This window comes from Theobroma cacao, chromosome 6 (assembly GCF_053813885.1).
Source record: "Theobroma cacao isolate CCN51 chromosome 6, ASM5381388v1, whole genome shotgun sequence".
NCBI lineage: Eukaryota > Viridiplantae > Streptophyta > Magnoliopsida > Malvales > Malvaceae > Theobroma > Theobroma cacao.
Window position 1 is genome coordinate 21,439,526 of NC_142644.1, and position 10,801 is coordinate 21,450,326.

The 10,801-nt window shown below is 31.3% G+C and overlaps 1 long non-coding RNA gene across 1 annotated transcript; it reads left to right on the plus strand.

Annotated features, from left to right (window-relative positions):
• The first annotated feature begins 584 nt into the window (after positions 1-584).
• LOC148762154 (uncharacterized) lies at positions 585-2,496 on the plus strand. Its single transcript, XR_016027222.1, has 3 exons — positions 585-703; positions 1,353-1,436; positions 2,295-2,496. It is a non-coding gene; the product is annotated as an uncharacterized LOC148762154 (long non-coding RNA).
• Positions 2,497-10,801: the final 8,305 nt, after the last annotated feature.

Consider the following 10,801-nt stretch of genomic DNA (forward strand, 5'->3'; position numbering starts at 1 on the left):
TGATTTGGAGTTCGAGGATCAATTTGAAGTCAAACTAGAATTTTTACTGTCCAGGGGCAAAATGGTCATTTGCCACTCAAGGACACAATGGGAATTTTTAGAAAAGAATTTTTTTAGCCCCATTTGACTTATTGGAGTATGATTTGAGTATTGGAGTATAATTTGAGGGTTTGGCAGTGAAAAAGTTTAATTCCAGTAATTTCTAGAGTGTAGGGGCAAAATCGTAATTTTGCCACTCGCGGACAAAATTTGAGATTTTGAGAGAATTTAGATCAAATTTGACAAATTGGAGAATGGTATGAGTATAAGGGATGAAAAATATGTCTATGGGCAATTTTTCAATTTTTGGGGCAAAAATGTAATTTTTGACTTTTACGGGGGTAAAAGTGTAAATTTCAAAAATTACTCCACCAAGACTTTGGATAAGTCTGAGAATTTTACCTAAGCTATGGATATGTGGGACAAGTGTATGGTGAAAATTTGGAAATAAATGGATGGCTAGAATTTAAGGAATTAATAAAACATTAAAAAATGAATAAAATAATATTATATTATTTTAGCCTTTAAAAAGGTGAAAATTCCGGAATTCTCATCTTCTTCAGCTGTCCAAACCAGGGGAGAAAAGGGGAAAAAAAAAAACAAGAATCCTACCTGAAAAATTTGGAGAAAATCAAGAGAAATCAAGAAATCAAGCATTAAAAAGGTAAATTTCATTGATTTTCCTTGTGATTTTCACTACCCATGCATTTTTTTCTCATTTCCATGCAAAATTAGAAAGTGGGTATGGACACCCATGCTGGCCAAACCTCCATGGATGAGTTTTGAGCTTGATTTTTGGTTGATTTTAATTGAATTAAGTGATTTTAGTTAAGTTATATTGAAATATAGCAAAAATAAGCTAGAAATATAATTTTCTCCCATTGAAACCCATTATGCGGAATTTTCTAGGGGAATATTGGCTGCTGATCTTGATGGTTATTTGAGGAATTATGATGAATAATGATGAATTATGAGCCTAGAAAAATAATGGAAATTTTCGGAGCAAAAATACAAATTTTTACCCACTAGGGGTATTTTCGTAATTTATTATCGGGACTGATAATTTGCACCACACTGAGGGACATTAAGTCAATTTGGGTGCAATTGAGGTATAGAAACTGAAAAAAATTAATTTGGAGTTTAAACGGACGCGTATATCAATTTATCGGGTAAAAGACCGAAATAGGCTAACACCGCATTTAGGCAAAAATTTAGACATTTTTGCTTTCCATATCAAGCATTAGTAGTCTAAATTAGTTTAATTTCAATTTAGTACCAATGTGGTGAATTTCTCGATTTTGTACTGTGTCAAGGTGGTGAGTCCTCTAATAAAGGCAAGGGAATTGCACCCGAGGACCAATAGTCTGAGTATTTCGAAAATCCTCACTCTAGACACGGTGAGTAACCTTACCATCATTTTAATTATCTAAAGTATGTTTTTATTCGGTTTTGGTGAATTTTATGAAAATGAGTTCAAATGGTAAATTTTTATGTTTTGTAAACAAAATGAGTTTAAATGAAAATATTTTATAAATTGTCTTGAAACGAAATAACGATTTTGAAAAATAGAGTAATTGGAGACCACTGATATGTTGTAAATTTAAAATTGAATTAATGGCTTATGTTATTGTATTGGCATGACTGGCTGGGCTGTGTTTTTATGAATTATATGAATTGCTTTATTTTACCCTTGCAGGCTGGGTAGTAATATATTAGCTCTGTCATGCTGTCAAAATTTTATTGTATGGTGGGTTTGACCTGCTGCAGTGGGCTGGATTCTGTGGACTAGCCTATTAGAGGGGCACGGAATCCTGTTATATTTTTACCTCGGTTGGAGAGGCGAGTAGGGTAACTCCTGAGGTATAACTTTTAGAGTTCACTTCACGCCAAACCACCTCGTGAAGGGGAACTCGGCCAACGTCAAGGAATGGCTATGTTTTCAAAATAAAAACATGACTTTCTAATAGCCTTGGCGGACTCAGTTGGGATAGCCCTCGGCCAAGGTATCCCAAATAACTGAGTATGATAATAATTTTTGGCATGAGCCAAGTTTTTTAAGAAATTCATAAGCCATACTGATTACTTGCTTTAAATAAATTGATTTCATTTGGTTGAAATAAGTTGAAAGATGATAAATTACAGTTTGATGAAATGTTTTAATAGTCTCCTTTTACTCGACTTTAGATATTTTGAGTGATGTTTGTTTACTCACTGGGATTTTATAATCTCACCACCCTCATTTCCACCCATTTCAGGTTCAGAATAGATTGTAGATAACTGATATCGGCGAGGATTACAGTTGAACTTGCCACATCCAAAGACTGTAGGTTCATTTCTTTTTATACTTTTGGTCATTCGGGGGCCCACGTGTCACTGTAAATTAAATTCTATACTTTGGTTATCTGTATTACGGTATGTAAGAATTTATTTTGCTTTTACGCTATAAAAATTATTTATGCAGTGTTCTTAAAATATCGTTTTATGTGAAAATTGAATATTTTATTGAATATTTTTATTTTATTATAACAGTCATAATTCCATTTTAAACGAATGTTTTAGACATCCAAAATTATTTTTGATTAAGAAATATGTGTTTTCCACTTACATACTATATTTTTAGATGATTTTTTTAGATTTTTGGGATAAATGACAAAAATACCCTTGTGAGACGAAAATTATTATTTCATTTGTTTAAGTTGGAAACAGTTTAAAATCTTTTAAAATGTGGTATTTGGAAACAGTTACCCACAGGGGAAATGAGAAGCTGATATTAAAGCCTTGCGGGGTCTCGGTTGACATTCCGGGTAATGAATGTAAATTGAGACGTCGCGGCGGTTGTCACGGGCTCGATGGGAGTTTCGGGTCGTGACAGCTATAGCCATCACTTACATTCACTTCATTAACTCCTTTATCCCTATTATTGTCATGTTCAATAGCATTCACATTAACTCCTTGCAAATCACTATCGAAATCCTCTAATGAAGGTGTGGGCCATCCATTATCATCATTACTTTTAGTACCAGTCATAACAACATCTTCATCAAGCTCGTTTATACCTTCACTAACTTCAATTGAATCAAGAAGTGCAATAGGTATATTCATGTCATTAGCACAGTTCAACTGTTCTACATAAATATCCAGAGTCATCTTCTTTGTTAATTGATCAACTAATTTTGCATCATTGCTATAATCACCTAACAACTTCAAGCTTGTGTTTAGTGACTTCCCATCTTCAATATAGTAATCTTTCACTGTCTTTGCTAAATCATAACCTAAATCCTTGATTGTAGATAGAATAGTCCAATAGTAAATTTGATTAGGATCTTCATCATACTCTGCTACTGACCCATTAACATATCTAACTCTTGGTGTTCTTACCAATTTTCCTCCATGATGGTACCTTAGTTTGCATATTTCCCAAGTCATCCTATATAAAATAAAATATAAAAATCAATCATTTGCAACAGTTTGGCTAACTCTAAAAAAATTAATGATCGTATAATAATAACTGTTTCATAAATATTATTGCCCCAATCAACCCTAAAAAAGAACAAAAAATAAATTTATTAGTGTTGTCTCTAAGCTAATGGAAGGTTGATTTAATTTGAAGGTGACAGTAGAGTAACCTCATAAAGTGTTAAGCATAGTATCTGAAAAGTGAAAAGAGAAAGTGAATAAGGGGTGTCATATTTCCATTGCTTATTGCACCATGTGTTTTATGCCAATGTCAACATAAATATCAAGTTATTTTTTCTCATCATTCTATATTTATATACTGAATTTATTATTTGCTAGCAAGTTGCAACTATACAAGTTATAAATTGGAACATTATTTTATTTTATGTATAATTTGGATAGCAACTAAGCTATTACAGATGATAATACAAATGTTTTTGTATATGGTGTGTTGATGATTGGCTCCTTTCTTCACATTTCCTGCTGTGTTGCTGATGACCTCAAGTTTTGGGATGATTTGATTTCTCGAAAGTTGGTCTCTCGATTCTTTTGGTTTGTTTTTCTGTGTGAACCAAGAACTCTGATTGGCTCTACTCCCTTTTCATTACTACTTCTTGTTTTGATTGGTGATTGTGCGTGGCTGATTTTGGTTGTAAGTTTTGCCGTTGATGAATGCCTTTAGGGCATAATGTATTGCTGCCATTGCTGGGATCTATTTGAAGATAGAACTGGGAGTTTGTGATTGTTGCATTGAGTTTGTAGGGATTTGCCAATTGATTCTATTTGTGATGAAGCTTCATGACCTTGATTTTGGCTACGATGTCTATTGGTTTGGTTGTTCAGAGTATGAGCTGATAGGGAAAGGGCTTTTTTCTTTATTCTTTTTGTTAAGCCTTTGTGTTGTTTTCGCGCCTTGGAAAACATTTAGACCTTTGTTGGATATTTTGGGTCACTATTCTCTGTGATGTGGAGCTTAGTTATATAAAATCACTACAAAAAAAAAGGTATTTTCAGAGGGAAAAAATTCCGTTGGAAATTTTTGTTGAAAATTTCCAACGAATTTTCAACGAAAATTTAAAAAAATTTTGAACAATTTTTTTCGACGGATTTCCAACGAATTTTCAACGAAAAATTTCCAATAGAAAAATTCCGTTGGAAATCCATTGAAAAAATTTTTGGTGAGCAAAAAAAGACAGGAGACAACCAATTCTGACGGAATTTCTAATGAAAAATTTTTCATTGGAAATCCGTCGGAAAGTTCAAGGACAAAAAAGAATTTAAAACCCGGTTGAAGTTTCAAACGGAAATTCCGTTGGTAATAGTAATTTTATATTTTTTTATTAAAATATTTTAAACTTTTTATAAATTTTATTAATCTTTTATAAAAAATAGATATTATTAAAAGCAAATATATTCATATGTGAAGTTTATAATATTTAAAAGTTTAATTATGTTTTCTTTAGCTTATTTTTTTACTTTTTTGTAAACTTTATTGAATCATAGATTATAAATTAATAATTTCAAATTAATTAATTCTATAACATTAAAAAATTGATAAAAAGAAGAAAATAAGTTTTTAAATTTTAAAAAAACACATGATAAGCTCTAATAAGAAATTTTTAAAAAATACTAATACTTTATGTATGTTTTAATATTAATTAGTTACTATATATAAATTAAGAAGATAGATATATAATGAACTTATTAATTTAATATATTTAAAATATATTAGTTTATTATATCTATGTATACAAATTAGAATGATAGCTATATTAGACTATAGATATAAACCTGCATTATTAAAAGAAAAAAACTTATTGTATTAACATTGAATTACAAGTTATATTCTTTAACTGATATAACTTTATAAGTTAATATATATATATATATATGTATGTATGTATATGAGATATTTAAATATCCTACATACATATATATTTATATGTTTTATATGTAAGCTTATAGTAATTTTATTTATATGATTATAGTTATTAGTTTTATTAGTTATTATCATATTTTTTATAAAATTATATTGATAAGCAATTATACAAATTTTGTAATATATATCAAATTATATTACATAATATTTGTGTCATTAATATATATATAATAAATTTAGTAATATACCATTATGTTTTATATTGAGTAATTTTTAAATATTAATTTATTGATAAAATTCAAAATATTTAAATTTTTGTTGCTAGGGTGACTTGAACCATGAAAAATGTGTTAAACTTTAACCAAGTCTACATGAAATACCCCATACTTTGATATGGTGATAAATAAAATTGATCGAATGCATATTGAGGTCAATTAAAATGTTTAGAAGTGATAAAAGACGAAAGGAGTAGTTTAGGATAAAATGTTTCGCAAGTGAGAAAATAATAATAAAATAATAATAATTTTATCAGAGGAGAATTTGTGATATAAAAGGCGATTTGGAAGTCAAGTGAGGCATAATAAGGTATTTTGGGTACCAAAGAGACAAGATAAAATTTTTAGAATAAAATAATATTTTATTAATAAAATATTATTAAAATATTAATATTTAGCAGGATGTCGAAGTTAATCAAGAAGAAAGATCATATGGTTGATCCAAGTGGGGGAGAAGATGACAAGCTCGACTCTATAAAAATATTTATCATGACATACATGTGATGGATAGTATGTTTGCATGCTAGGAGAGTTTCGAAAAATTTACAAAAGTCGGTATTGTACCTAGAGGTACAATAAAGTTGATTTAAGCCTCGAACTAGATCAAATAGAGAATTTACAATGAAATTAAGAATTTTAAAGTCCCAGAATGGGTTAATATGGTGATTCGGAGTTCGAGGATCAATTTGGAGTCAAATTGGAATTTTCGCTATCTAGGGGCAAAATGGTCATTTGCCACCTGGGGACAAAAATGAAAATTTTTAGAAAAGATTTTTGGCCCCATTTGACTTATTGGAGTAAGATTTGAGGTCTAGAAGTGAAAAATTTTAATTTCGGTATAATTTGGAGTAAAAGGGTAAAATGGTAATTTTACCATTCGAAATCGAAAATTTAATTTTTTGAAAGGATTTTGATCAAATTTAATTATTTGGAGTGTGAAATGAGTATGAGGAGTGAAAATTATGCATTATGGAAAATTTTCAATTTTTGGGGTAAAAATGTAATTTTTGAAAAGTTCAGGGGCAAAAGTGTAATTTTGAAAAATTTGCTCCACCAAAACTTTGGAAAAATCTGGAAATATCACTTAAGACTTGGATAAGTCAAAGGGAATGCATGGTGGAAAAGTAGGACAAGTGGATGGCAAAAAAAAAAAATGAATTAATAAAATATTCAAAATATGAATAAAATAATATTATTCATTAAACAATAAGAAGGCATAAAAAAATCAGCCCACCCATTCTTCTTCTTCAACATTCGGCCAAGCAAGAAACAAGAGAGAGAAAGGAGAAAATAAAACCCTAGCCAAGAAATTTAAAGGGAAAATAGGTGGAAATTCAAAAATCAAGTGAAAAAAAGTAACATTTCTTAAATTTGTCTTGTGCTTTACCTTTCCCATGCATTTCCCATCATTTTTCATGGTTGAATCATGTGATTTGAGGATGATTTCAATTCTGGTCATATGGGTTTAGAGAGAGAAAGTTGTTAGATAAATTTGATTTTGAGCTATGTTAGTGTTTAGTGTTAGTTTAACATGTTTATGAGTAAAACAACAAGAAAAATATTTATCTTCTCCATGAATTTCTCTAGGCCGAATCTAGCCAATGGTATGCGAGGATGAGGTTGACTTTATTTTAAGAGAATTGGGTGGAAAAAATGATGAATTATGAGGTTGGAAATTAAATGGGAATTTTTGGTGCAATAAATTGAAATTTTTACCCACTAGGGGTAAAAGCGTAATTTATAGTCCGGACTGATAAATTGGACCAAATTCACTGTCATTGAGGTATTGTGGATATAATTGGATAATTGAAATTGAAATGGATGGAATTGAAGTCGAATTGGGGATTTTAGGACTTTACATCGTGTATAGGCGAGTTAGGTCGGACACCGCAATTAAGCGATTGTCTAAACATTTCAAATTCTATCTAGTGCATACGCATGGATAAGGGCCTGAAATAATTTATGATAAATTGACACAATTTATTGAATTTTGTGTCATAGATTATGGATAGGTGGTGAGTCAATTGTTTCAGGTAAGAGACTGCACCCGAGGGCGAAAGATAGGAGTATTTCTACTCCTAATACTGTGAGTAAACTTATTATCGTCTTAATTATCTAGAGTAGTTTTATACAACTGTGTGATTTTATGGAAAATGGGTTTAAATGGTAAATTGCTATGTTTTAAGAGAAATTGTAATTTTATAAAATGATTTTATAAATTTTCTAGAAAATCGAGTATTGGTTTTGAAAATAGAGTAATTGGAGACTGCTAGTTTGTGTTGCAAATTTATGGTTTTGAATTGAATGGCTTATGACAATAAATGAGCATGAATGGCTAAATTGATTTTGGTGTTAGAATTATTTATACTGTGTATTCAGCCTTGAGAGGCTAGGTTGGGATAAATTGTCATGTCATGCTAGAATGAATTTTATTGATTGGTGGATTATATATTAATTATTTACTGCAGAGGGGGTTCCGTGGACCAGCCTATTAGAGGGGCACGGTAAACTCCATTATATTATTACCTCGAACGGAGAGGCGCGTAGGGTATCTCCTGGGGTAAAGCTTAGGGTTCACTTCACGCCAAACCACCACGTGAAGGGGAACTCAGCCAACGCCAAGGAACGGCTGTATTTTTCTCAAACTAAAAATATATTTTAAGTGTATACAAAATTTTAACAGCCTTGGCGGACTCGGTTGGATGCCCTGCGCAAGGTATCACCGAGTATGAGTTTTGGCACGAGCCAAAGTTTTAAGAAATTCATAAGCCAAGTTGATTACTCGATTTATATGGATTGATTTTATTTGGTTGAAATGAACTGAAAGGTAATGAAATTACAGTATGATGACTTATTTTAATTGTCTCTATTTACTCGGCTTTAGATACTTTAGATGGTATCTGTTTAGTCACTGGGATTATAAAATCTCACCCCTTCTTTCTATACATTTTTCAGGCTTAGGACAGTTTGTAGATAGTCGAGTAGGACGAGAACTAAGCTCGGAATTGCATTATAGAAAGTAAGAGTTCACAGTCTTACATCCTCTTGGTCAATTGGAGCCCACGTGTCATTGTAGATGAAACTTATATTTTGGTTATTTGTATTTCTATTCATAGAATTTTTACTTTACTTTCATGTGCGAAAAATTATTTACGAATATTTCTATAAAAATTTATTTTATGAGAAAATAAAATATTTTATGAGAAAATAAAATATTTTATTTATTATTTTTGAATAGTACTAGTTGTCAACAATTTGCTTTCAAATGAACGTTTTAGATACTTAATTGTTTTTAAATCATTAAATATATATTTTCTGCTTACCTACTACATTTTTAGCAAGTTTTGAGATTTTTGACAAAAAATTACGAAAATACCCTTATGGGCCAGAAAATAATATTTTATTGTTCTTATTTGAAAATGACTTATGATTTTTTTGAAATGCGAGATTTAATAACTGTTGCTCACCGGGGAGATGCGGAAGTTGATGCTAAGCCTTGCGGGGTTTCAATCGGCATTCGGGGTGAAGAATGTTTATCGAGGCCTCGCGGCGGTTGTCACGGGCCCGATGGGGAGTTCCGGGTCGTGACAATTTAGATTGGTATCAGAGCATGGTTTAAAGATCAGATATTTTGATTTGAAAGCTTTGGATTTTAAAGTCTTTGGTTTTAAAGTTGTTTTAAGGAATCTACACTGACATACGTGGCCCCAAGTCCAGTTAAGTTATGATAAGTTAAGTTAGGTTAGATTGAATAGAATGTATGCATCTTCATATAGAAATCTACCTACTTTTGAGATGCATAAATAATTAAATAATTACTATTTGATTGCATATAGGTTTTGAGGTGCACTGGTGACATACACACCATGTCTAGAAGAGGTGGTAGTCTCAATACCTCTCATAGTGATAGCGAGAGATCTCTAGATTCTACGGCTAGAAGCAAATGGCACCCTGATATAGGTGATTCGGAAGGTGGTCCATCCTGAATTCCTAATAACAGAATTCCTCTAAACTTAGCAAAATGGGTTCATAATAAGGAAAACTTTGAGAGTAGCCAGAATTTTGAAAGTGAGAGTAGCTCCAATATTCTGAAAACTGATATAGATTTTCTTTTGAAACAATCCGAGGAGTACCGTAGAGAACATACGAGGAAGGCAATTGCAAGGGGAGATATTCGTCTTAGGAAGGAGGTAAACGTTGTACCCCATTTTTCTCCCGGTTGTGGAAGAAATGCTGCACCGGTGAGTGATGAAGAATATAGGAGATTACAACAAGCCTGGATTGAGGAGCAAAAAAAAAAAAAAAATCTCAGGATGAGGAAAACCCGGAAGAGGATCTTTAGGAGGACTCGGAGTAGAATCTTTCGATAAGATCAGATTAAGATGATGATCCCACGGACATGTAATATTTTCGTAGGATTTTACACTACTTTAACTCTAAGTAGATGTTGTGTAAAAGAGATAATAATTATCTATACAAAGAAGTAAAAATAGTTTGGCTTTTAAAGTATAGGACTAGAATGTATTATAAAATGATTGTTTAAGTAACTGAAGGTATATGGGAATCTTTAGTATGATAGGGATAAATTGGTAATATAATTATTGAGGAAGGTTATAGAAGGAAGCAATAAGGTTATAAATGACATTCGGAATGGATAATGTGATTAAGTTAATGATTGTAATTTAAGCATGAAGGGGATTATTCAGTGATGTTATGACACTATGAGGCAATAGTTGGGCCAAATATAACCCGATGAAGTTAAATTATGGAATATGGGGAATATAAAATTTTGATTCAGTAAGGATTGCGAGAATAAAGTGAGGAGAAAGCTGGGCTGTTTTCGTAGTTAATTATACCGAAAGTCAATAAAATTATTGGAGTATAAGACAAAGAAGATAATTGGATAGGGATGACAATAAATTTGAGGAAAGTTGTAGATAGTAGGCAACTTATGTGTGGAGTGATATATGTATTTTGAATTTATTACACTGTATGGAAAGGATGTTTTGAGGTGGAATTTTATGAATGTTGATAAACGTCAAAAGATGACATGAGATGGAAGTATTAATCTGGCTTAATGTGTATGATAAGAAAATAGAAGGTACCTATACTTATGGAACTCATGATATATATCTAAAAGGGAAACCACTAG